At 45.3% G+C, this 25,674-nt stretch overlaps 1 pseudogene; it reads right to left on the bottom strand.

The window, feature by feature from the left end:
• LOC120375815 overlaps positions 1-25,674 on the bottom strand; it is a 451,158-nt pseudogene that overhangs the window by 186,879 nt on the left and 238,605 nt on the right.

Raw genomic sequence — 25,674 nt, 5'->3', positions numbered from 1 at the left:
GATGGATGGGGCACTTCGTGTTGCTCCTCGCTCCCCCCAACCCTCTATGGGGCCACGGAGGGACGCTGGGGGTGGGTGAGCTGCATCTTTGTGTCAACACTTGCCCCTCCCCCCACAATGTTCCTGCACCGGGTACAAGCAGGGCGAAGTGTGGGAGCCCCCCAGGAAGCCGTGTCTGACGCTACACTGGCAGTGTGCACCTTTGCACTGCCGCAGGGTGCCCCTTTGATCACCGAGTGCCCCGGCTGATTTGGGGCCCCTGGAAAAGTCTCCCCATGTCGTCCCAAGCGCTAGAGGAGCTCCCATCCCCCGCTCTGGCCCAGGGGCTGCAGCAGGGACACTGAGCTTCTCTGGTCTCAGGGCTGCAGTGGCTGGGGGGGGGAGGAGTAAATGAGTGAGCAGGGTGGGGCCAGTGGGGAAGGGGTGAAACAGAGGTGCCCAGTGGATGGGGCCGTGGGTGGAAGGCGTGGAAGGGTTGAAAGAGGGCAGGGCCACAGGCAGAAGTGTTTGGGGCCATGGTTCTGGTGCCAGGGCTGCTGCCCCTGTTCTCCCTTTCCCTGGGTTTTGGCATCACTAGCCCCTGCTTAGCCAGTAGGGTTCAGTGGTCCCCAAAATGTGGGGCATGATTCCTAGAGAGACACAGAGGAACATTCATGGGGGCACCTCAGGGCCCAAGCCAGGCCCCATGGAGGGCAGGGAGGGAGCACCACTCAGCCCCACACTGTCCCAGCTCTTCCCCAACCCCACCCTCAGCCTGGGCCCCTGACTCCCAGCACAGCCTCGACCCCCTTACCCCTGTCTGCACCCCTCTCCCCAGCAAGCAACAGCCCCACTCCCAGCCCCGGTTTTTGACTGCGGCTGCCGAGGGGCCACAGCCATGGCTAAGAGGGCACAGTTTGAAATGTTTGGGGACCACTGGTTTAGGGTGATGTTCTCAATCACTTCTACAAAGTCCAATAAAAGCTATTCCTCACCCACCCACCCCTCCATCAGGACCGACTAGGTATGTTCTGCTGCCCTTCACTCATGCAGGAAGGATAACAACATTTCATTCCACTCAATCCTGAAGTGATTTGTAACCCACCACCAGCCAAAACTGGTCATTTTGGGAAAGTGGCCCCATCATGCTGCATAACTAGGCAGAGTAGGTGTGTCTGTGCAAACACGGTCTGTTCCTGAAGTCTTTCCCCCAGCTCCTCACTAGATGTGAGGGGGGAGCTCATTCAGCCCCTGCTTCCGCTTAGTATTTAAAAACTCCATAGTGTCCCTATCTCTGCTGGCCTTAGATTCCTCCTCCTGTCTTTTTCTTGATAGTTCTGATGAGGTGGCAGAGTGGTTAAGGTGGTGGACTGCTAATCAATTGTGCTCTGCACACATGGGTTTGAATCCCATTTTCATCGGATGCATTTAGTCTTCACCCCTCCTTTGTAGACAACCATCTCCCCCTTTGGTACAATGACAGATCAAACAATGTTGCTTCTTGCAAACAAAAACCTTCTCAGAAACTCAGATTCCCCCCTTGCTTTAAATAAAATGTCTAAATCCCAGATTTCTTAAAAAAAAATAATTCTCTAGTCCCATATTTCTTAGTTTTTATCTCAAAAGGTAACATCCTCATCATCTCCCCCAAACACCCCGGGACCTCCCCCAAATAATTGAAATACTCCCATCCTGAGCAAGGCTACAACAGTGAACCACAGCTAGTGTCTAGGCCAAGCTGTTCTGAAGGAGGCAACTCCAACATTTTCTCCCTGCTTCCCTTGGCAAGGTCTGACTGAGAAAACAAAATTCCCCAAACTGAAAATTTTCTGCTGAGAAACCAATACTAGTCTGTTTGGGGACTTTGGTTTGAATGTATTAATATTATTCTCTTCTGATTTCTGATCAGTTCAGTCTTTGTCCTCCAGGTGTGTTTCCAGATGTTGAGTTGTGGGGGAGAGAGGCCAAGTCATGATGTCTCTACCCTTCTTTCATAGTTTCTTCCAACTTGCTAGGAAGCTCCTTAGCTACGACATGAGTCAAGCAGTGTCCTTTGTCGCTGTGCTATCTCGGAGAAGCCTGCATTGTACACAGTTCCTGGGCTAGTCCTTGGCAGTGTGGATCCCTTTAATGGGCCAGCAGCGAGTCTGGCTCCTCCATTGTCACACCAGAAAGGCTGGCGATGGGCATTTCCCAACCCATATCTCAGTAACACACACAGGCCTTGGCTACACTTGCAAATTTGCAGCGCTGCAGCAGGGTGTGAAAACACACCCTCTCCAGTGCTGCAAATTGCGGCGCTGCAAAGCGCCAGTGTGGTCAAAGCCCCAGCGCTGGGAGCGCGGCTCCCAGCTCTGTCCGTTATTCCCCACAGGGAGGTGGAGTACGGACAGCGCTGGGAGAGCTCTCTCCCAGTGCTGGCGCTTTGACTACACTTAGCGCTTTGAAGTGCAAGTGTAGCCAAGCCCACAGAGCAAAACTTCATAACTTCCCAACCAATGCGAGCACACACAATCCAACATGATATTAATGTTCAACAGATCGAGACTTTTGAAATGATACCTCACCAGGCAGACTTTGTACAAACCATGTCATCATTATATGAGAGTGGTGAATATGGGGCTTGCAAGGTGCTGCTTTGAGCACAGAGTACCACACCTGGGCTTACATTGCAATGGAGACGTACCCTTAGAGTCCATCTCTCCTGGGATAAAGAGGGCAGCAGGGCTGGCCTGGGTCATCTGACTTGGGCTCCTGGAGCTAAAGCTGAGGGGCAGATATTTGTGTTCATGCTGAAGCCTGGGTTCAGAAACCCTCCCCTCGCATGGGGCCTCAGAGGTTGGGCTCAAGCCCATATGGCTGCACTGTAATTTTATAGTCTTGCAGCCCGAGCCCCATTACCCTGAATCAGCTGACCCGGGCTTTGAGACAGGTGCCCTGGATGTGTTAATCACAGTGTAGACATAACATTAGGCTACGTCTCCAGTGCAATGAAACACTCACGACTGGCCTGTGTCACATTAATCAGGGTCATGTGGCTTGGCCTGGAGTAAAGTTGCAGTGTCCGTGTCTGGGCTCAGGCTCAGTCCCCTGGTCTAGGAGCCCAGAAGGGTGGGAGGGACTTTAGCGAGTGGAAATGGTAAAACCGCAGTGGAGTATTACCCTGGACTCATGGCATTTCTCCACTGGTCTGTCTGCTCTGGGGCAGGGACAATAACACGTCCTGCTGCATTCGTTATTTCAAAGGGTGGTTTAGGATTTTCATTCTCAGACACTGGGCACAAAGCAGGACTCAACCCTCGGCATAAACTAAATGAGCTGCCCACAGATTCTGGCAACTGCAATGAGCCATTTGGTGTGAGAGCTCAGACCTGCCCCTATCCCAGTTTTGGTGTCCTCATTAGAAAAAGATGTTGTGAAATTGGAGCTGGGGCAGCAAAGAGCCATCAAATGTTCTGAGGGCTGGAGAAAAATGCCTTCTAGTGAGCTACTGAATGAGCTCAACCTGTTTAGCTGATCAAAAGATTGAAAGGTGACGTCATTGAAGTGTTGAAGGACCTTAATCGAGAGAAAAGATTGGGTATTAAAGCAGAGAAAGGCATAACAAGCCCCAATGGCTGGACGGTGAAAAGAGACAAATTCATATTACAACTAAGGCACAAATATTCAACAGCGAAGATGATTCACCACAGGAACAAGCTATCAGGGAAAGCGGTGGATTCTCCATCTCCTGATGTCATTTAATGAAGACTAGATGCCTTTCTGGAATGTGTTTGCCCGAAAAGTAGCTATTGTGTCATACAGGAGGCCTGTGATAAGCCTGAAAAACTGAGTGTAGCATTGGGAGCAGCAGCGTCTGATGTTTTCCTGTCTAGCCGGCTTGCTTCCTAGAACGAACGCTCCTTGAGTGGGGTGATCCACAGGGAGTAGCTCAAACCTCCAAAGTGCCTGGCCAGGGGCAGGACATTAGCACAGCAAGGGATGGGTGTGGCAGTGACATCACAAAGGCCTTTTACAGAACCTCAGACTATTGGTCAAAGGTGGTGGTGACCTCACAGAGAGATGCTGACATCAGCCAGGCAGGATGGGGCGAGGGGCCAGGGAAACCTCAGAGACCCCTGTGGCTTTGCTTCAGCAAGTCTCCTTCTCCAGGTCTCTCTCTGAGGACTGAGAGAGTATTCGGGTTCACGTACGTGAGCGCCAGGAGGAACCTCTTTCGAGTTTTCTCCATCCCTTTTAGTGATTTTACTAGAAAACAGCCGTCCCTGTTTAGAAGGTAAGAGCCTCCTCAAGGTTTGAAACCTGTTCAGTCTGATCCATCTGGTGACAGTTGAATTCTAGGCATGGAAAACACGAGTTTAAGGAGGCCGAATTTTATTCTGCTCCTGGGATTTTGTCCCTTAGAATCACTGGGGACACTGGGGTTTGTCTTTTTTGTTTCACCTCTTCCTCCCTCTCTCCCTCCTTTCTCTTTGTCTCTTGCTTCTTTTGTCCTTTTTCCTGTTCGCCTCCCAACACCAGGAGGTGCGTGTCATGGAGGAGTGCTCTACAGCTTCCACTGTGGGAGGTCCACCCAAAAATGTGGGGCTGAATTAGTACTCAGCCAATCAGGGCCGGATTAATCTTTTGTGGGCCCCAGCACCAAACGTTTCTGTTCCCCTCCTAATACCAGGAGCGGGGTGTGTGTGTGTTGCGGGGGAGTGCTCTGCACCTCCCACTGTGGGAGGTCCACCCAAAAATGTGGGGCTGAAATAGTGCTCGGGCAGTGATCCCCACCGGTGACCTGGGCCATCCATTGGGCTCTCTGGTGAAAACCTTCAGCCTCCCGTCCTCAGTCTCTACCCTGATTGGCTGAGCAGGGGGTTACTGATAGGAAGGAGACTCAGGTGCTTGTTGTTCTCTTTGAAGACCAAGTAAATAAGTCAGAACCAGTCATATGTTTGACAAATTTTCCTGCTTCTCTGCATTAATTGTCTCTGAGCAGTTCATGATTCTCTCTAACATTGAGAACTGGTTAAAAGACAGGGAACAAAGGGTAGGAATAAATGGTAAATTCTCAGAATGGAGAGGGGTAACTAGTGGTGTTCCCCAAGGGTCAGTCCGAGGACCAATCCTATTCACCTTATTCATAAATGATCTGGAGAAAGGGGTAAAAAGTGAGGTGGCAAAGTTTGCAGATAACACTAAATTGCTCAAGATAGTTAAGACCAAAGGAGACTGTGGAGAACTTCAAAAAGAGCTCACACAACTAAGTGATTGAACAACAAAATGGCAAACGAAATTTAATGTGGATAAATGTAAAGTAATGCACATTGGAAAAAATAACCCCAGCTATACATACAATATAATGGGGGCTAATTTAGCTACAACAAATCAGGAAAAAGATCTTCGAGTCATCATGGATAGTTCTCTGAAGATGTCCACGCAGTGTGCAGAGGCAATCAAAAAAGCAAACAGGATGTTAGGAATCATTAAAAAGGGGATAGAGAATAAGACGGAGGATATATTAATGCCCTTATATAACTCCATGGTACACCCACATCTTGAATACTACGTACAGATGTGGTCTCATCTCAAAAAAGATATACTGGCATTAGAAAAGGTTCAGAGAAGGGCAATTAAAATGATTAGGGGTCTGGAACGGGTCCCATATGAGGAGAGATTAAAGAGGCTAGGACTTTTCAGCTTGGAAAAGAGGAGACTAAGGGGGGACATGATAGAGGTATATAAAATCATGAGTGATGTGGAGAAAGTAGATAAGGAAAAGCTATTTACTTACTCCCATAATACAAGAACTAGGGGCCACCAAATGAAATTAATGGGCAGCAGGTTTAAAACAAATAAAAGGAATGTGCGCTTCACACAGCGCCCAGTCAACTTGTGGAACTTCTTGCCTGAAGAGGTTGTGAAGGCTAGGACTATAACAGGGTTTAAAAGAGAACTGGATAAATTCATGGAGGTTAAGTCCATGAATGGCTATTAGCCAGGATGAGTAAGGAATGGTGTCCCTAGCCTGTTTGTCAGAGGGTGGAGATGGATGGCAGGAGAGAGATCACTTGATCATTACCTGTTAGGTTCACTCCCTGGGCTGCTTCTGCTCTACAACTATGATTGTCTTTTTACACCAAAATCACTAACTTGAGCAGCCAATTCCATGTACAGTCCTAGTGGATGTAAGACACAGGTAGCTTTTGTCTCAGGGTAGCTTGGCGGCATCAACCCTCTCTCCCCGACCTGGAGCTGATGAACATTCCTGGCTGGAGGGACACACGCTCCTATGAGTCAAAAGGAAAGGAGTTGATAGAAAAGATCACAGGACTGACCCCAAAGAAGGGGGAGCTGCAAAAGGCAGGAGGCGGCAATTCATCTGGGGGAGCTGAGAGACCACGGTGAAGATGGTGCAGAGATCACTATACTGGAATTAGCAAATGTGATTTTTTAAAAAACAAATCTTTGGCCAGCCCTAATCAAGGCATTTCTCACAGTTCTCTCCCATTTGGATTTTCTGATGTCTAATAGGGAATGACCTCTGATTGAAGCTTTTCCCAAATGCAGAGCATGTGCAGAATCTCTCTCCACTGTGGATTCTACGACGTATGACAAGGTCTGAGCACTCAATGAAGTTTTTCCCGCACTCAGAGGATGTGTAGGGTCTCTCTTGTGTGTATTTTACGATGTGAGTGTCAAAGTTAGACTCAGGACTCACAGTTTGTCAGACCACTCTGTTTTATTAGCACAGCGCTCTGCTAATAACACCCAGATAATGTGAGCACCATGCAAGACACAAACTATCTTATTTATACAGATAAAAGGGTGAGAACTTAACAAGATAACAAAGGAAGCAGAATCAGATAAGTTTACCTGGGCTAGGCATGCATATCTTATTTCCTTACTAACTATTATCCATCTTCTGTTAATGTTTCGCCATTAGCACCATTGTTTATGCCTAATGTTTCTTTTCCTGGCACCTGTATTTCAACATTTCTTATTTCTGCTTAAAGGTACATACAACATTTCTTTAATCCATTCTTATTTTTACAATATAATTCATTCTACTTTCACAATCCCTCCTTTTGGTCAAGCTCACGCCATGACCAAAATTTTACTGGGTTCCACATATTAACCGTTCTTTATTTCTTTGTTCATCAGCAATATTCAAAATCATCATATTAGCACTCTGTTCTGGGGCAGTCACCTGAGTGGCATGCCTTACACAATTTTGGGTACAACAGGAGACTAACTGAAAACATACAAAAATTATTAGGATTCCAAACAGGATAGTCAGGGCTCCCTGAAACAACCAGTTTCCTATGCCAGAGAATACTTAGCCACTTCCATAAAGAACTTGGCTCTTCATGGGGAAGATATGCGATTTGTTCTAAGTGGCTAGCGTGATCTATTACCTCATTGGTATCGTCAGGTATAAACACACAACATTGTTTTCCAATGAGAACACAGGTCCCTCCTTTGGCCGCCAGCACTATGTACAATGCCTGACGGTTTTGGAGGACCACCTGTTGGATCGCCCCTGTTTCTTTGGCCAGGGCTCTTAAACTTTCTTCAGTTTTATTTGCCATTATTTTAACTACTTCTTTTAACCTCAGGAGCCTTTTTGCCTGGTGTATTACTCCCCCAAGTGGGTTAAAGGAACTGCCAATAGTCTCTTCCCAGGTGTCATTACTGTTCCATATTGTGTTAAACGGACAAGGTCCTCCAGTGAGGTCTGGGGAATTGAGTGGGATAGCCAGGACAGGAACATCAGTTTGAGAGTGGGCTGGGATGTGGCTGCAGACCCAGCATTTAGAAATATTAAGGGTCTGAGCTATCCACACTTGCTGTTGGATAAAAGAATTGTCATTGTGGACTCCCCAGACCTTCAGACACCAACAGCCAAGGAACAGGCACCACCAGAGGTGCATGTTGGAGGCAGGGCCCTTCTGGTTCTGACAACCTCAACTGAGGGAACTGTAGTCACAGTTTTATGTCCACCAGGCAGCAGGCGCTAGGCTCACTACTGCTTTTTCTTGGGCCTTGCTTTAGGTAGTCGTCTGCTTCTGGCAACCCTTACGAGAACATAGATTGTAAGGTATTGCAGGCTGTTCCTCTACGTCATCTTCTGGAGTCAAAATTGACTCTGCATGGTCCTGAGGTGATGATTGGTTCGCTGGGGGTGGTGCATTCTTACACGGCAAAGCATGTATTCATGCTGCGGATTCCAGACAGTTTAACAGCCGTCTGGGTAGTAAGCAGTGCCTGATGATTCTTTGATACTCTAAGTCTTTTTGCTTCTTTCCTTGACTCTGGCTATAACAATGGCCTTCACACCTTATCTTTTCCTGATGCATTCATTCCTCATTCACACAAACAGATTGAGAATACAAACAGTAGTATTTTATATCGAGCAAAAAGGCATTGCAAATTAAACCTTGCTAAGTTTTACAATTAATAACCAAGACAATTTACATTGAGACCCAGGCCTTCAATGTTTCTCTAATTTACTTAACACAGACACAATAGAGAATCCTGTCTCTTACTACCTAAATCTTAAAACAAAAAGAGTTAGAGAGGGCCCAATTTATAATGCATATGGGAAAACAGAATCTTACAGTCCCAGAGGGTCATTTCTTTCTGCTATTCAAAAAGGGTGGCTAGCAGGATGAAATCAAATTATACATTATAAAGTCCAGCTCCTACATACCCCCCTTTTGACACTAAGATTATCAATCGCCAGTGTCACTTCTTATGTAGTAAAACACTGGGAGGTGATTTGGGCCGTGGCTCTAGCTTTGCATACATTTGTTTTATCCACCAACATATTTTAAACATTTCAATTAAACACATACAATTTAAAACCAAAAACAATTAGGGGTAGTAACATTAGTATGCCAGTAGTTGTGGGAGACCATCCAGATAATATGAATGGTTCTGTTTCCCACATTGTTTTGTTTGTTTTTAGGAACTATGTTACCTTTTTACCTTTTTAAACAAATAATTGGTAACTGTTTGCCATTCAATGCCAAGACTGATAGAGAACTCAGCTAAATCAGTGCTTACAGTAAGCTGAGATTTTTTGGTTGTGGCAAATAGTAAATGTGATTATTTGTAAACACAGTACTTACATTACATGTACATTTGTCTACTGGTGGGTTGCTAACACTTCTATCCTTTTAAAACACTTCTTTCCAAGAATTAACACACACATTGCCCGTTATACAATACTTTGGTCTAATTATTAATTTTATCCCACATAGAAGATCCTAGTGAGATGTCTTTACTACAGGGCTTTGGAGCAACAGGCATGGATAAGCATACCCACTTTTGAGGAGCTCACTTGGTACAACCTCTAGTGTCCAATAGTTTCCCTTCCTCCCCAGCCCACTGGCTTGAGGTTTGAGGTAGCCAGAAGGATCCCAGGTGCAATCTGTGGAGTGGGTTAACTGTCCATATCTTTGCTTCCAGAGCCTGTTGGGGTGTGCAATTTTAACAACAATTTCTTCACTTAACAAATTTTGTCTTACCGTACTGGAGTCATACTGCATCCAGTTATATTGATAGGTATTAAACAATTATCTGTTTCTTTGCTTTAACAGATGTATTAAAACCTTAATATTCTCTGATATTACCCAAAACATCTTATGTTCTAAATATCTGCATTTTAGTACATTCCATAGCTATTGCAGTATGGTTTTTTTAAAAACTTTTATTTGTTTTTGTGATAGGTTGTTCTGTAGCTGGTATTAGCTTTTTCTGATTTTCTGAAAGACAAAAATAACATTTTTCTACCCCTTTCAGGGTGGCATTGATTGTTGCTTAAAAGATTCCTTTCTTTTACAAATACCCTTGCTGATTGCAGGCAAAACAGAGGAATTACCCCCATATTTTCCTGTTTTTTTTTAATAGGCAGGCCAGGTTTTAATGGATTTTACTTTAAGGGTTATGGGGAAATTATTTCACTGATTAGTTATTAAATTCATGAGGTGGTGTACCTCAAGTTTTTCTTCTTATATAGCAGACCAAGTTTGTAATGTTTTTCCTGCTGTGTTAAGCTTTAAGTTTATTCACAGGTAATAGCTGAGAAGCATCATTACCATATTACCTTAAAGGATTTTTCCAAAAATCATACACACTATATGTTGTTACCGGGGTACTTACTAACATTAAATTTATTTCAATGTTTAATATTAACAATAACATTTAGCGTCAAATCTCTTAAAGGGATCTTGTTATACCATGTCTTTTATTTAGGCAATTTCTTTTGTGCTGGCAGTTTTCACCTTCCTTTATCAGTTAGGTAATTTGCTTCAACACAGGCTTGGCTTTTGGATTCAAAGCCATCAGCAGAGCTCAGAGACTCTGTCTTAAAAGGGACACAATCAACTTCCACCAGAGTTTTGATTTCTTTCCACTTTCAACTCCTGCTTACAAAACACACACAGATGTGAAAAAGAAAACAGTCTATTGCGGCTCTTTTTGGAGCCCTAATAGGATTTTAATTCAGTAGCATATTTCATTTGTATTTCTTTTACCCCTTTTTACAATATACACTGCACATGTCCTAGGGAAAAAGCACATTCCTTCTATACTACAACTTTTTTTTTTAAACATTAGCCATATCAATTTTTACATATAATGTAACTGTTTCTTTTTTTTCTTACAGAGTTTTCATGTACCCTTATCAAAAGTGACAGTCTGATTACACAGAGCCATTTTAAGGCTCAGTATTTTTAACATTGCTTCTTTTTGTTTTATGCACCTCACCTCTGCTGTTGCTTCAGAGGGGCACTGTTAAATTTTTTTTTCTTTCACTACAGCTCTTATCTGCTATTGTTACAAAAAAAAAAAAACACCAACAACCAATCAAACAAAAAGACTCCAGAATCTCTCCCTATTCTCCTGATTTTGACTGCCCTATTGCAGCCATGACTTCGTTTTTATTTAAAAAATTTTTTTAACCCCTTAAGGGTTAAATGCTAAATCCCAAAGCCAAACAACACTAATTACCTGTGTCTTGCAAAAAGGTCTGTCAGTTTTGCAACTTTGAATTAAGAGTCAAATGAATTTTTAATGGCATTAAAAACAAAAACAAAACCAATTTATCTTACACCTACAAAACAGGAGTTTTACAAACCAGATGTGCTGGTTTAGATTTTTAGAACTTTACATATTTTCACAGACAAATAGATACATACACATTTTCTTTTCCTTAACATTCCTTTACACTTTTTTTTTTTTTACATAGCTCTATATATATATTTGGATTGTTTACAGGCACTCTTTTGGAAAAGGGCCCATTTTCCCTTCAGAATGGCTGCAAAGAAACCAAGAATTCTCTCTTTAACATGGTCCTTTTTAACATTTTCACAAAGTTTAACTGCTTAATTCTCTCCAGCCTTTGTAGAGTTAACTTTTCACTCTCTTTCCATAAATCACTTGTTTATCTCCCAAAATAACACCTTTATCACCTCAGATTTCACCATTTTAAGTATTGTTCCAGGGGTTCATGCCTGCACTTACTGCTTTTCTTACTCCTTACACTATGCCCTTAGGGCTTCCAACCTGTTTTTCAGTTTCTTTATCTGTTGCTTGCCTGCTTTTCTGGGCCTGATCCTGCTTTCCCCCCCCCCCCCCTCCAAATGAACCGTTTGTGAGTGATATTGTGGTCACTTCACAATTTTGAAATAAATGTTCAAGGAAAGGGACCAGGAAGGGTGGGGGCTAGTTGAGGAGCCCACCTTCTTTGCTGAATTGGTAGTGGAACACTAAAGAATCAGTTTTTGAGGCAGACAACAAAGGGGAACAGAACAAGGGGCTTTTTGTCCTTTTTACAATGAGATGGGAGTATTAAGGGGGTTGGATCGATCCAGGGTGGGTTTTTGAGAACGGGGTAAAGGGGAGCGCTCGGTCTGGTGGTGGGCGAGGAGGCTTTTAATAAAGCTTTCAACTTATTATTTGAATATTTGAGAGAGGCGAGTTTTTCATTTTGTCCAGCTACGATTTGCCTCTTCCCACCACTGAATGAAACAATTAACCTCTTCTTTAGCCAATTTAGTTTTAGGTTGGCCGAGTTTGTCCTTTAAGACGTCCACTCAGTCTTTGTTCCAAGATTTTAACAGTGGCCACTGAGTTTTGGGATCCCCCTGAGTTAGCCTAGACCATTTTTCCAGAAATTTACAGGAGTCCGGACCCTTCTTACAGGAGTCTGGACCCATCCTAAATACATAAAATGAGCCGGCGTTCGTTTAGGGAACTGTCCCGACTTAGACATCTGGTTACCCATACAGGAGGACTTCACACACCAATCGCACAAGAAGGAAATTCAGGTTTGTGAGAGCAATGCCCGGTTCAACACACAAAAGGAGCCCACAGGCTACTGCCTCAATTGCCCTTGCTTTCACACCCAGGGATTTACTCAAAGTGTGGTGCGGCTGCAATTGTGCAGATTCCACTCACTCAGACCGCAGGGACAGGAACCCCTTGGTTGGCCGATCCCCGGACGGAGATGGCACCCAGACTCAAACACTCCACAGGAGGACGGATAGACACAGAGACAGAACAGTCCTCAGTCCGGACAAAACACAGAAATAATTACCTGACCAGATTCCTGATGTCAGATCCCGGGATCCCTACCAGAACAGAGTGGGAACCAACAGGTTCAATGGCGTAGACTTCACTGTGGTCATGCACCTTTCTGTTCTGGTGGAGGACCGCTTGGGCCAAATGCCCAGGTGCCGGCTTCCACGGTCGTCCTACAAAAACAGTCAGGAATCGCACAGCCCCAGTGAAGACGGTTGCCATCTCGGTGGAACCTCCAAATTGTCAAAGTTAGACTCAGGACTCACAGTTTGTCAGACCACTCTGTTTTATTAGCACAGCGCTCTGCTAATAACACCCAGATAATGTGAGCACCATGCAAGACACAAACTATCTTATTTATACAGATAAAAGGGTGAGAACTTAACAAGATAACAAAGGAAGCAGAATCAGATAAGTTTACCTGGGCTAGGCATGCATATCTTATTTCCTTACTAACTATTATCCATCTTCTGTTAATGTTTCGCCATTAGCACCATTGTTTATGCCTAATGTTTCTTTTCCTGGCACCTGTATTTCAACATTTCTTATTTCTGCTTAAAGGTACATACAACATTTCTTTAATCCATTCTTATTTTTACAATATAATTCATTCTACTTTCACATGAGATAAGGTTTGAGTTTTGACTGAAGCTTTTCCCACACTCAGAGCACGTGCAGGGTGTCTCTCGTGTGGATTCTCTGATGTACGATAAGATTTGAGCTCCGATTGAAGCTTTTCCCGCACTCAGAGCATGTGTAGGGTGTCTCTCCGGTGTGGATTCTCTGATGTACGATAAGGTCTGAGCTCCGTTTGAAGCTTTTCCCGCACTCAGAGCATGTGTAGGGCGTCTCTCCGGTGTGGATTCTACGATGTTTAATAAGGTCTGAGCTCCGATTGAAGCGTTTCCCGCACTCAGAGCATGCGTAGGGCGTCTCTCCAGTGTGGATTCTACAATGTGTGATAAGGTCTGAGCTCCAACTGAAGCTTTTCCCACATTCCGAGCATGTGTGGGGCTTCTCTCCTGTGTGGATTCTATGATGTTTGATAAGGGTTGATCTCCGACTGAAGCTTTTCCCACACTCAGAGCATGTGTAGGGCAGCTCTCCTGTGTGGATTCTACGATGTGTGATAAGGTGTGAGCTCTGATTGAAGCTTTTCCCACACTCAGAGCATGTGTAGGGCGTCTCTCCAGGGTGGATTCTACGGTGTGTGATAAGCTTTGAGCTGCAACTGAAGCTTTTCCCACACTCCGAGCATGTGTAGGGCAGCTCTCCTGTGTGGGTTATCTGATGTGCGATAAGGGTAGAGCTCTGATTGAAGCCTTTCCCACACTCAGAGCACATGTAGGGTCTCTCTCCTCTGTGGATTCTCTGATGTGTGAAAAGGTCTGAGCTCTCATTGAAGCTTTTCCCACACTCATGCCATGTGTAATGTGTCTCTTCCAAGTTGATTCTCTTGTGTGTAATAAGGTCTGAGAGGCTACTTAAGTTTTCCTCTGGACTCTGCTGAGTCTCACAGGCTTTTTCTTTTTCTGGCAGTGCACAACTCCCGGAAACATTCCCTTTGGATCTTCCTGATAATGTCCTATGTGATTCTACTTGCTCATCATCTTCCTGTTGAGGATTCTCCTCATTCTCACTCACCATCCTAACACCTGATGGGAGACAGAGAGAATCCAGACATAGGTCACTCCCTGCGCCAGAGAGAAAGGAAATCTCAGAGACAGGAAGGGAAAAAGGGATGAACAAACCAAAATATGTGTGGGAGAGATCAAACTTATCAGGAGCTCATTTTCCCCAAACCCTTCCCCAGAGGAGAGAGGAAGGGATCAGTTCTGGGTGTGTATCTCACCACAACACTCAGGGGAAAGCGAGATTGGGGAGGGACCTGCTGCCAGTTGTCAGTTAGGGTAGGTGGGAAGCCATGAGTGACATCTGCCTAATGATTCCACATCTGAAGGGAACAATCCTGAACTTGGAGAGCTCACAAGGTCTTTGTAGGGCATCCCAAATATTTCCTGTATTAATGGACAGTTTTTGAGATGGTTTAACCAATCCCTCACCTGTGCAGGCAGCTCTCAGGAGCACTTCTTTCTCAGAGCCCTGGAGGTCTGGGACCCACAGCTCTTCCCCTCGTTCCAGCTGCGAGATCACATCAGGTTTGGAATTTAGAAACCCTACGTCAGGTAAAGAAAACAAGGGAGGTCAGTGGAATTTGTGGGATACTTGTCACAAAGAATAGTCCACGGTTTTAACCCCAGATCATTTTTAAGCAGTAACGTCCCAAGGCCGGCTTCCTTGGCTCAAAGTGGCAGGAGAGTTATTATTATTATAAATCATATGCATTACCTTAGTGCCTAAGGACCAGCTAACAGTGGATCCCCATTGTGCTAGGCAAAGTACAAACACAGAATAGTAGATGGCCCATGCCCTGAACGATTTACAATCTAACTAGACAAGACAACCACAGAATGGGGGAATGGGGTAGAACCACCAGATAACGAAATAGATCTTAAGATGCTTAAAGAAAATTTAGTTTGATAGCATCCTGTCTGGCAAGAAATCACTTATCAACGGTTGTGGTACCCTCATTTCTGTATTGTTTTATCTTTATGTCCACCACTTTTCTGGTTCTCTAATTGTTTCTGCCTGCGGTATAATTAATTTTGCTGGGTGTAAGTTAATTAGGGTAGTATGTATGTATGTATGCTTCACTCAGCAAAACTGAGATCCTCCCATGGACAGGTGACAATTATTCCCTTGTCTCTGTCGGGTATTCCATTGATGTAGGTTGGTCCCAGCCTGTCCTTAATGACCCATTCATATCACCCCAAGACAGCTCCGTGACAAAACACCTCATGTCTCCTCCTCTTTATAATCACAGCAATACCAACCACAGAGGGAAACTGAGGTGTGTATTGGCATCATAGAAGTATCACCAAAATTCCTGCCTCTATCACACACACACGGCTCACAGCCCCTGGAGAGAAAGCAAAGCACGGGAACTGGATGTTAGTCCAGTGAACACAGTGGAGAACAAGCTGCAATCCTCACACCCTGGTCAAACAGGAGAGGCTGGACATAGAGAGGGGCTGGCTAGAGGCCTGATACCCAAGAGGCCATTGCTTGAGCAGACCATGGAGGCAGTTCAAAGGCTTCGCTACCCCAGAACTGTGACATCGCAAAAGCAGATTTGGGGGAATTGGGAAACCTAGTGACTCAGGTGTAATGGGAGGGAGAATTAAACTCCCCCAGTGTGTGGAGAAGGCTGGGGAATTAAACACTAAAATTCAGAAGCAACAGCCCCTAATTCTTCCAGAAAAGGAGAGTGTAAGAAACAAGAACTGGGCCACGCAAGCTCCGGAGGGACAGGCTCAGAGATCCAAGGAGCCTGGAGGGAAGACAGCTTGTGGCTGCTGCAGATGGGGAGAGGGGGGGACAAGACTCTCCAAACTCTCACTCCTGTTGACCCCCGACCTGATTTTATCATCTACGACCACCATGTCTTGTGGGCAATTTTATACTCGCTAGAGGTAAAATGTCATGATCAGAGTATTGCTTATTAGCTTGGAACATGCGTGGAGGGGCAAGGAGGCGATGCAGGTCTACACTACAGCCGGGTTCGACACTCTGAGATCGATCCACCCATGGTCGATTTAGCAGGTGTAGTAAACACCCGCTAAATCGACTGCAGATCGCTCTCCAGTCGACCCCTGTACTCTACCCAGATGAGAGGAGTAAAGTAAGTCGACCCCCTGCAATGTACGCCCTGTGGTAACGCGATCTAAGGTACGCTGACTCCAGCTACTTTATTCACGTAGCTGGAGTTGCGCAGCGTAGGTCGACTGACTGCGGTAGTGTAAACATAGCCAAAGCTTGCTACAGTTAAGGGCCGTATATTAGGTGGAGGCTTTGTGGGAGTAGCTATGCTGAAGTCTGGGATTTATCTGAATAGGCCTAAGGAGAGAATCCCAAGTCAGATATTTTGCACCCTGATTTTGAGAAACTAACGAGTAACCACAAACAGGTGCAACACGCCACAGGATTCTGAAAGCGGGGTGGGGGGGGAGGGCGAGGGTGGGCTTTAGCAATTAGGTTGCTATGCAGTATCTCAGCAGTTGGACGCATTCATATATTGGAATTATTAATAACTAAGTGATGTAAATCATGAGTATTAATGCTTGATGCTAAATTATGGACTTCCCAAAGGCCACATATGGGTTGGGGCAGCTATTGACATTATTGTAATCAGAGTAAAGGAGCAGATATGGTATATAGCCATCCTATTACCATAATAAAGTGGGTAAATTACCTTTCCTAGTGACCATTTTTTCATTTTGTTGGGTCCCTGAGATAGGGTCAACTGAAGCAGGGCCTCCCTTCTGATGGGCTCCCTTGCCCCTTGATCTTCGTTTCCAACGGTGTCCATAACTGGTAAGTATGCACAGGAATACCCTCTTTACTATATAGTCTAATTGTTACGTGTATTGAGCCTTGCCTATGATTTCAGTTATAACTGTCTGTATTAAATCACGTTTCTGTGTGTTTCACCAAATTTCATCCCCTCAATTAACTTTGAAGTAGCCATCTACAAGGACAAGCTGTACCCCAATACGTCATCCTATAGCCATAAAAATTGTACAGGCTACACCACCATCCTGTGACATCATCAACAAAGTGCCCATTTGTGCCTGGGTAGCGGCCCCGCGATGGGAGGGACGATGCAGCAAGGACTCCGGATCGGTGGCCAGGGTCGCTGTGCATAGAGATGGGGAGGTTATATGGGGAGGGGGGTAATGAGCAGGAGAGGGAGGTCAAGAGTTAAAATAATAATATTTAGGAAAAAAATGTATAATGAAGCGAAACATGTGTGGAGGGGCAAGGAGGTCCTGGCACAGTCAGGGAATTATGATGTAATTGGAATAACAGAGACTTGGTGGGATAACTCACATGACTGGAGTACTGTCATGGATGGATATAAACTGTTCAGGAAGGACAGGCAGGGCAGAAAAGGTGGGGGAGTGGCATTGTATGTAAGAGAGCAGTATGACTGCTCAGAGCTCCAGTATGAAACTGCAGAAAAACCTGAGAGTCTCTGGATTAAATTTAGAAGTATGAACAACAAGGGTAATGTCGTGGTGGGAGTCTGCTACAGACCACCAGACCAGGGGGATGAGGTGGACGAGGCTTTCTTCCAGCAACTAACAGAAGTTGCTAGATCACAGGCCCTGGTTCTCATGGGTGACTTTAATCACCCCGATATCTGCTGGGAGAGCAATACAGCGGTGCACAGACAATCCAGGAAGTTTCTGGAAAGTGTAGGGGACAATTTCCTGGTGCAAGTGCTGGAGGAACCAACTAGGGGAAAAGCTCTTCTTGACCTGCTGCTCACAAACAGGGAAGAAATAGTAGAGGAAGCAATAGTGGATGGGAACCTGGGAGGCAGTGACTATGAGATAGTCGAGTTCAGGATCCTGACACAAGGAAGAAAGGAGAGCAGTAGAACAGAGACCCTGGACTTCAGAAAAGCAGACTTCGACTCCCTCAGGGAACTGATGGGCAAGGTCCCCTGGGAGAATAACATGACGGGGAAAGGAGTCGAGGAAAGCTGGCTGTATTTTAAAGAATCCTTATTAAGGTTGCAGGAACAAACCATCCCAATGTGTAGGAAGAAAAGTAAATATGGCAGGCGACCAGCTTGGCTTAACAGTGAAATCCTTGCTCGTCTTAAACACAAAAAAACAGCTTACAAGAAGTGGAAGATTGGACAAATAACCAGGGAGGAGTATAAAAGTATTGCTCAGGCATGCAGGAGTGAAATTAGGAAGGCCAAATCACACTTGGAGTTGCAGCTATCCGGAGATGTTAGGAGTAACAAGAAGGGTTTCTTCAGGTATGTTAGCAACAAGAAGAAAGTCAAGGAAAGTGTGGGCCCTTGCTGAATGAGGAGGGAACCTAGTGACAGAGGATGTGGAGAAAGCTAGTGTACTCAATGCTTTTTTTGCCTCTGTCTTCACAGACAAGGTCAGCTCCCAGACAGCTGCACTCTGCAGCACGGTAAGGGGAGGAGGTGACCAGCTCTCTGTGGAGAATGTAGTAGTTCGGGACTACTTAGAAAAGCTGGACGAGCACAAGTCCATGGGGCCGGATGCACTGCATCCGAGGGTGCTAAAGGAGTTAGCCGATGAGATTGCAGAGCCATTGGCCATTATCTTTGAAAAATCATGGCGATCGGGGGAAGTCCCGGATGACTGGAAAAAAGCTAATGAAGTGCCCATCTTTAAAAAAGGGAAGAAGGAAGATCCAGGGAACTACAGGCCAGTCAGTCTCACCTCAGTCCCTGGAAAAATCATGGAGCAGGTCCTCAAGGAATCAATTTTGAACCACTTAAAGGAGGGGAAAGTGATCAGGAACAGTCAGCATTGATTCACCAAGGGCAAGTCATGCCTGACTAACCTAATTGCCTTCTATGATGAGATAACTGGCTCTGTGGATGAGGGGAAAGCAGTGGATGTGCTATTTCTGGACTTTAGCAAAGCTTTTGATACAGTCTCCCACAGTATTCTTGCCAGCAAGTTAAAGAAGTGTGGGCTGGATGAATGGACGGTAAGGTGGATAGAAAACTGGCTAGATGGTCGGGCTCAACGGGTAGTGATCAATGGTTCCATGTCTAGTTGGCAGCTGGTATCAAGTGGAGTGCCCCAAGGGTTGGTCCTGGGGCCGGTTTTGTTCAATATCTTCATTAATGATCTGGAGGATGGCGTGGATGGCACCCTCAGCAAGTTTGCAGATGACACTAAACTGGGAGGAGTGGTTGATACGCTGGAGGGTAGGGATAGGATACAGAGGGACCTGGACAAATTAGAGGATTGGGCCAAAAGAAATATGATGAGGTTCAACAAGGACAAGTGCAGAGTCCTGCACTTAGGACGGCAGAATCCCATGCACTGCTACAGACTAGGGACCGAATGGCTGGGCAGCAGTTCTGCAGAAAAGGACCTAGGGGTTACGGTGGATGAAAAGCTGAATATGAGTCAACAGTGTGCCCTTGTTGCCAAGAAGGCTAATGGCATTTTGGGTTGTATAAATAGGGGCATTTCCAGCAGATCGAGGGATGTGATCATTCCCCTCTATTCAGCACTGGTGAGGCCTCATTTGGAGTACTGTGTCCAGTTTTGGGCCCCACACTACAAGAAGGATGTGGATAAATTGGAGAGAGTCCAGCGGAGGGCAACAAAAATGATTAGGGGGCTGGAGCACATGACTTATGAGGAGAGGCTGAGGGAACTGGGATTGTTTAGCCTGCAGAAGAGAAGAATGAGGGGGGATTTGATAGCTGCTTTCAACTACCTGAAAGGGGGTTCCAAAGAGGATGGATCTAGACTGTTCTCAGTGGTAGAAGATGACAGAACAAGGAGTAATGGTCTCAAGTTGCAGAGGGGGAGGTTTAGGTTGGACATTAGGAAAAACTTTTTCACTAGTATGGTGGTGAGGAACTGGAATGCGTTACCTAGGGAGGTGGTGGAATCTCCTTCCTTAGAGGTCTTTAAGGTCAGGCTTGACAAAGCCCTGGCTGGGATGATTTAGTTGGGTTTGGTCCTGCTTTGAGCAGGGGGTTGGACTAGATGACCTCCTGAGGTCCCTTCCAACCCTGAGATTCTATCATTCTATGAAACTGAACAGAAATAAAACCGGAGTGTAGGCTCTAAAGCTTGGGTAGGGATTCGGGGTTAAAGGTCTGGGATTCCCCACAGCTCCAGATCCCTAAACCTCTCCTCCCTCCCAGTGACCCACCCAGCCAACGTCCTGGGTGCCCTTCCTCCACACTCCCCTCCTCTTCGTCCCATTACTCTCAGCCGGCACCACCTCCCGGCACCTTGGGAACTTCTTGCCTTTCCTCCTCGTCTCTCACAACCTCACCCCTCCCTGCTGCTTCTTAGCTCTAACCCTGCACACGCCCTCCCCATGTCCTGGCACCCCAGAATTATCTACTCCCCGCTTCTCCTCCCCTCCCACGGCTCTGTTCTCCCTTCACTCGTGGGGTCCTGAATGTCAACATTATACGCTCTCCTATCAAAAACAACAAGGAGTCCAGTGGTGGCATCTTAAAGACTAACGGATTTATTTGGGCATCAGCTTTCGTGGGTAAAAAACTTCACTTCTTCAGCTGCATCTCCTATCAAAAGAGGAGCTCATCTGCCTGTCACACAAGCCAGGCATGAGTCACACACCTATGTACTTTAGAATTCTACAGTCAGCAGATTTTCCTATTGAAAAGGCATCAAAGCTACAGTTATTAATGTAGTTACTAATGTAGCCAATAAGGATGCATTCAATGCAATTTTAAAAGGACTGACAGCACCAAAAAAGGCACATGTCCAAAAATGATACTTATGTATGGGAGATAAGGCAAAAAAGGGGGGCAAGGAAACTTGTCAAAACTTGTATGACAAATCAAGGTATAAAGTTATCACTACTCGGGTTCTTTAGAGACCCCACAGCTTCTAATAACCCAGGGGACAGGACTCCTCACCCAGCAAGACCACGGTCTCATAGTTCTCCTGCATGACATCCCTGTAGAGGGCTCTCTGAGCGGGGTCCAGCAGAGCCCATTCCTCTCTGGTGAAATACACAGCCACCTCCTCGAAGGTCACCGGCCCCTGAAAGAGAAAGAGTCCAACACTCAGTACCTGCTGCCCCACTCACAGTCCCATTACTCACAGAACAGCAGCACCAGGTAAATAGAAGCTCCGCGAGGCACATGTTAACAGAGTCCCACCCCACCTTGTCTAGAGCATCCAGGAGGCATCAGAGGGTAGAAAGAGAGAACCTTTGTGTCTCCCAGCTGACAGACGGAGGCAGGGTCTTCACATTTATCACATACCTACTAGCCAGAGCTTGATATAGGAGATGGGGCTGTCTCTGGACCCTGCTGGTGTCAATGCCAACACTCTCCAAATAAAATATATGGAAGAAAGGGGAAGTCAATAGTAAAAAGTGTAAGTGAGAAGGTCAGAATTGTAGAAAACTGGCTATAAGAAATCAATGGAAATACGAAGGAAGTTTTTAAAAGTATATTAAGTACAAAATTAATCCGAACAATGGTAGCGGTAAATTACTAGATGGAAATGACAGAATTATCAAAAATAATGCAGAAGAGGTAAAAGTCCTCAAAAAATATTTCTCTCCTGGATTTGGAGAAAAACAGATGCTGTAACTCATTTCATAAGATGTTGACGACGACACTCTTTCCATTCCAACAAGAACTCACAAGGACATTAAACAGCAGCTATTAAAGTTAGACATGTTTAAATCAGCAGGTCCAGATAACTTGTATCCAAGAGTTTTAAAAGGCTTGGTGGAGCGGGTACCCATAGCAGTGCCTCTGTATGCCAACATCTTTATGGCTGACTTAGAACAACACTTCCTTAGCTCTCGTTCCCTAACGCCCCTACTCTACTTACATTACACTGATGACATCTTCATCTTCTGGACCCATGGAAAGGAAGCCCTTGAGGAATTCCACCATGGTTTCAATAATTTCCATCCCACCATCAACCTCAGCCTAAACCAATCCACACAAGCGGTCCATTTCCTAGACACTACTGTGCTAATAAGCGATGGTCACATAAACACCACCCTATACCAGAAACCCACTGACCGCTATACTTACCTACATGCCTCCAGCTTCCATCCATGACACACCACACAATCCATTGCCTACAGCCAAGTTCTAAGATAGAACCGTATTTGCTCCAATCCCTCAGACAGAGATAAACACCTACAAGATGTCTATCAAGCATTCTTAAAACTACAATACCCATCTGCTGAAGTGAAAAAACAGATTGACAGAGCCAGAAGAGTACCCAGAAGTCACCTACTACAGGACAGGCCCAATAAAGAAAACAACAGAACGCCACTAGCCATCACCTACAGCCCCCAACTAAAACCTCTCCAGCGCATCATCAAAGATCTACAACCTATCCTTAAAGATGATCCCTAACTCTCACAGATCTTGGGAGACAGGCCAGTCCTCTCTTACAGACAGCCCCCAAACCTGAAGCAAATACTCACCAGCAACCGCACACCATACAACATAAACACTAACCCAGGAACCTATCCTTGCAATAAAGCCCGATGCCAGCTCTGTCCACATATCTATTCAAGTGACACCATCATAGAACCTAATCACATCAGCCACGCCATCAGGGGCTCGTTCACCTGCACATCTACCAACGTGATATATGCCATCATGTGCCAGCAATGCCCCTCTGCCATGTACATTGGCCAAACCGGACAGTCTCTACGCAAAAGACTAAATGGACACAAATCTGGCATCAGGAATCACAACATTCAAAAACCAGTGGGAGAACACTTCAACCTCTCTAACCACTCAGTGACAGACTTGACGGTGGCAATTTTGCAAAAAAAAAAAAACTTAAAAAAACAGACTCCAAAGAGAGACTGCTGAACTCGAATTAATATGCAAATTAGATACAATTAACTTAGGTTTAAACAGAGACCCAAATGGTTGGGTCATTACACTAATTGAATCTATTTCCCTATGTTAAGTTCTCCTCACACCTTCTATGGGTCAACTCAATTATCACTTCAAAAGTTTTTTTTCTCCTGCTGATGATAGCTCATCTCAATTGATTAGACTCTTCCAGTTGGTATGCATACTTCCACCTTTTCATGTTCTCTATATGTATAAATATCTCCTGTGTGTTCCATTCTATGTATCCGAAGAAGTGAGCTGTAGATCACGAAAGCTTATGCTAAAATAAATTTGTTAGTCTCTAAGGTGCCACAAGTACTCCTGCTCTTTTTGCGGATACAGACTAACACGGCTGCTACTCTGAAACCTGTATGACATGTGTAATCCTGTGAATAATAGATAGGGGTGGGTATACTAACAGTATGGGTATTTCTATTACTTAATAAGGGTTGGGAGAGTATTGTAATGGATGTAGGCGTGTACATACTAACTGAGACAAAAGGAGAGTGATGTAACTAATCCAGTGCTTACTCAACAATTGGGTCGAGGGGAACAAGTATTACAATAAAGAAGCCTGTACTCGTATCTGCCTCCGGGTCAACCTGCTCCTTTATTCTTCTAACAATAATCACTTCCAATCGATCTTTCTGCAGTTAATAAACTCGTTTTATGCTTTATCTTAACCAGTGTTAAGTATTTTGAATGAAGTGTCTGGGGAAAATCTGAGCTTGGTTAGCACAAGCTTGTTGTGCACATCTTTCCCATATTGAGGGGAAGGCGAATTATATTAATGAGATTACATTATAGAGATCCCTGTGCACTATAAGATGGTATAATTCTGAATTTATACTACAGCAAGTGTGCAAGGTTGGGGAGCTGGGAAATTGGCTGTCGTCTTCTATCTGTCCTTGAGTGGCTTAGGTAAAGCACTCAGGTAGCTTAGTTGGGTGTATGGCGCCACCTGCTGTCATGCTGGGTGATAACAGGGCCTGGAGAGGCTGACAATCTCCAGCAAAACAGTGTGAGAAGGGCCAGCCCAGCTTGAGGGTTAGAGGGCGCAGCGGTTCCCAGAAGCTCCCCAGACTGCACCCCGGGGTGACAACCCATCATACCCTACATTACACAAATCTCAGCGGGTTTGTCACATCCTGTCCCCTCCCTTTCTCCACCCTCAATATTTCCTGTCTCCCACCACCTCCAGCAACTCCCACCCTCCTATGCATTTACTGCTCCTCTCCCTCCAAGCAGATCCCACCACCAGCTCCCTGATAATCTCTTACCTGAGCCAGCTCCATTGTAGCCATTTCCTGCCCCCTGGGAGGACGGGATGATCTGGAGCAAACGTGGACGTTAGTCTGTAGCCTATCAGGGTGAGAAGGGAGATATGAGAGAATTCAGACGGGGTTTTCATCCATTCCACAAGCCGATTCCCCCCAGGATTTTTCCCTGCTAATGGACATTCTAGGTTCGCCACACTGTGAAGAACAGAGTGACCTTATTCCAGTACAGGCCTAGCCCCCTCCCACCAGGGTGTAACCCTCTGAGAAATCGGGAAACTCTCCCAGTAACAGTCTCTGTTACACTTATCAAGTTTGCAGATAATACCAAGCTGGGAGGGGTAGCAAGTGGTTTGAAGGACAGAATTAAAATTCAAAATGATCTGGACAAACTGGAGAAATGGTCTGAAGTAAATATCAAGAGGGACACCTGCAAAGTACACCGCTTACGAAGGAACAATCAGTTGCACACATACAAAATGGGAAATGACTGCGTAGGAAGGAGTGCTGCAGAAAGGGATCTGGGGGTCATAGTGGATCACAAAGTAAATATGAATCAACAGCGTAACACTGTTGCAAAAAAAGAAAACCTCATTCTGGGATGTATTAGCAGGAGTACTGTAAGCGAGATGCAAGAAATAACTCTTCTGCACTATTTCACACTGATTAGGCCACAACTGGAGTATTGTGTCCAGTTGTGGGTGCCACATTTCAGGAAAGATGTGGACAAATTGGAGAAAGTCCAGAGAAGAGCAAGAAAAATGATTAAAAGTCTAGAAAACATGACCTATGAGGGAAGATTGAAAACATTGGGTTTGTTTAGTCTGGAGAAGAGAAGACTGAGAGGGGACATGGTAATAGTTTTCAAGTACATAAAAGGTTGTTACAAAGATGTGGGAGAAAAATTGTTCTTCTTAACCTCTGAGGGTAGGATTAGAAGCAATGGCTTTAAATTGCAGCAAGGGTGGTTTAGGATGGAGATTGGGGAAAAAACTTCCTAACTGTCCAGGTGGTTAAACACCGGAATAAATTGCGTAGGGAGGTTGTGGAATCTCCATCATTGGGGATTTTTTTAGAGCAGGCTGGACAAACAGCTCTCAGGCATGGTCTAGATAATACTTAGTCCTGCCTTGAGTGCAGGGGACTGGACTGGTGACCTCTCGAGGTCCCTTCCAGTTCTATGATTCTATGAACCAAAGGCCAGAGAAGAGCAGAATCAAAGGAGTCACTCTGGGGATTCTCCCTGTCATTGTCCCCAAGGCAGCTGTCTCGGGTTTACAAAGTTGTTGGATGTTCCAGCCTTTATACAGTCTCTCCTGGGAGTGCCCCTTTCATGGGCTGGGCCTA

This window comes from Mauremys reevesii, linkage group 12, assembly GCF_016161935.1.
Source record: "Mauremys reevesii isolate NIE-2019 linkage group 12, ASM1616193v1, whole genome shotgun sequence".
NCBI classification, from domain to species: domain Eukaryota; kingdom Metazoa; phylum Chordata; order Testudines; family Geoemydidae; genus Mauremys; species Mauremys reevesii.
This window is presented reverse-complemented; position numbering and strand designations above follow the sequence as displayed.